This window comes from Delphinapterus leucas, chromosome 17 (genome assembly GCF_059928025.1).
Source record: "Delphinapterus leucas isolate spDelLeu-1000000601 "Yukka" chromosome 17, BTC_Dleu_Yukka2, whole genome shotgun sequence".
Taxonomy (NCBI): domain Eukaryota; kingdom Metazoa; phylum Chordata; class Mammalia; order Artiodactyla; family Monodontidae; genus Delphinapterus; species Delphinapterus leucas.
This window is the reverse complement of record NC_143145.1, coordinates 81161440-81164118: the sequence shown is the minus strand read 5'-3', so window position 1 is coordinate 81164118 and position 2679 is coordinate 81161440. Positions and strand designations below refer to the sequence as shown.

The 2679-nt window shown below is 40.2% G+C and overlaps 1 pseudogene; it reads left to right on the top strand.

The window, feature by feature from the left end:
• Positions 1-548: 548 nt before the first annotated feature.
• LOC111165861 (GSK3B-interacting protein pseudogene) lies at positions 549-2081 on the top strand (annotated as a pseudogene).
• Positions 2082-2679: the final 598 nt, after the last annotated feature.

Below are 2679 nucleotides of genomic sequence, written 5' to 3'. Positions count from 1 at the left end.
TTAATCATTGTTTTCTTTAGTTTAATAGTTGGGTACCATTATATGGATACTCATTTTCTTCTGTTGACTTTGTGGGTAGATGTTCTCAGATTTCTCTGAGTCTAATGGAAGATGAAAGATATTCTTTTCTCTCCTTTCATGAAGCCTTCGGCTTCATCCTTCCATAGATTAGGATATCAGACTCCACTTCTAAGGTTTTTATACTGGAAGATGCTAAAAAATAATGCACAGACGTATAGATAATTGAGAAGATGGCCAAATCCCCTGACCTGGGCTGAGAACAAACACCCCTCCTCAAACCCCTTAGTTGTTTGATGCCCCTGTGAGCAATTCCATTGAGTCCTATGACATATATTGAAGAGATAGCATTAAAGCCATACTTCTAACATCATACCTATATTTCCATTATCATCATATTATACGCTTATTATACGAAATGTTCTCTTTTTTACTTAGATACCTGAATTACACTAGAGTCATAAGAAATATGTCTGATAAAATATACCCTATATAGAGTAAAAAGCAGAGGTTTCTCTAATTTCTAGAAAAATAGAAATAGAACTCGCCTCTATGAAATCAAAGAAAAACACTCTGTTGCCCCATAAAACCACATTCTGTGAAGCAAGGTCAGCTAAATAAACGGTTGGAGGCATAAAAATCTAAACGTCTCAGAGGGATGATCTGGAAATCATTCTGTTCTCTCTCTCTTTTCCCGGATCCCTCTTCCCCTTCCAACTCTGTTCCCCCTGGCTCTGGGGCAAACCTAACATTTATGGGTCCAAATATCGATAGTCCCTGGGAAGTATGGTGGTAGCTGGTCCCAAACCCATAGAATGTACAACGTCAAGAGTGAACTCTAATGTGAACTCTGGACTGTAGGTGATAACGAGGTGTCAGTGTAGGTCAAGGTGTCAGTGTAGGTTCATCAACTGTAAGAAATGTACCACCCTGATGAGGGATGTTGATAATAGGGGAAGTTGTGCATGTGTGGAGGCAGAGGGTATAAATGGGAAATCTCTCTACCGTCTGCTTCATTTTGCTATGAACCTAAAGCAGCTCTAAAAAATAAAATCTATTTAAATAAAATGAGGCCAAGGCCCTAGGTCCTGGCCCTGCTGTGAACTGTTGTAGAATGTCAACAGGTTAACACTTGGGGTTCTTCCTCCTAACATCTCCCGCGGAATTGGCTAACCACCTATTTTGGAAAGGCAAGGAACAGAATGCCTCTTAGAATGCTGAGAATAAACGTTTAACAAAATTATTCTTTTTCAGGGAGTGACTCATGTCTTTCTATTTGGCTGAATGTTCCTTAAGGGCACGGACCACACCTTATACTTAGAATATGCATATTAGACTTACGCATCTCAACGGAATCTGTTCCGTAGGAATTTGCGTTGGTACAAGGTAGCTATTATCTTGGTTAGAGTTGCAGATGTCCAAAAAATCTGTATCCCTTGAATTAAAATAAATAAATGCCTGGGGAGGGAGTAAGAGGAGGACTCGGGGTGCGGCAGACTTGTGCCTGAGGTGGCAGGAATAAGACGGTAGTGTTCCCACATCACATGCTTCTCAGAGCCGAAAGAGGACGCAGCTGCAGCCACTCCACCTACTGAAAAGATCACCGAACTTGAAGTCAAAGGGCTTAGGTCAAAGATTTTTGCAGAATGGAAACAGACTGTAATCCCATGGAGCTGAGCAGTGTGTCAGGATTTGAAGAAGATGCAGAGCTTAATGGCTTTTGAAGGATCTGATATGAAAGACATGAGGCTGGAAGCTGAAGGAGTTGTAAAGGATGTTCTCTTTGCAGTTAACACCGTGTTTGTCTCAAAAACCCTGTGCTGTGCAGACGATGTGGCCTATATCATTGGAAACAAGAGAAAGGAATAGATACTGTCTGGAGCTCACTGAAGCAGGGCTCGGGGTGGTAGGTTGTGCTTTCGACCAGGTGGATGATCATTTACAGACTCCCTCCCATGAAACAGTCTGCTCCTTGCTGGATGTGCTCAGCCCTGCCTACCAGGAAGCATTTGGAAACGCACTCCTTCGAAGACTTGAAACTGAAAAGGGATGGACAGTCATGATAAGTTCTTTCCTGTTAGAGGGGCTGTTGATGGTACACATGTTGACATAAAGCTTGAAATTCTTGCAGATGGTCATAGTAGAGAATGCATCTTTGATTTTGTGTCTTTATCATTTTCTGCTTCACATTTAGGCTTTTGATTGAGAACTTTATTGACTAACGAATTGTGTTTCTCAGTTTCTGATTCGTTAAGGAAATCCTGAGGCCATTGCTGTGATGCCATCATTAAGACATTCAAGTTTCTTCATATAGTATCTCTGGCATTCTGAAAACCCAATCAGTACTTCATTCTCTTATTACAGGACTTTGATGCTGCCAGCACTTTCTTTCACATAGGAAATTCTAGATTTGCATGGTCATATAGGAAATAAACTAACTTCAAACTTTGATTCAGCTTGCTAAATCAGGGGTTTACTGCCAGCTTGGGCTGACTTTGTAGTAATTATTTTGCTACTAGCCTTACTGGAAACAAATTATCAACTAGTTTCCCCTGCACAAATTTTGAAATTCACTGCTTCATTTAATCTATTTATATTATTAATATGGACTGATAAAAATGAATTAAGTATATATTATGTAGCTAGTGTTACATGAAAAAC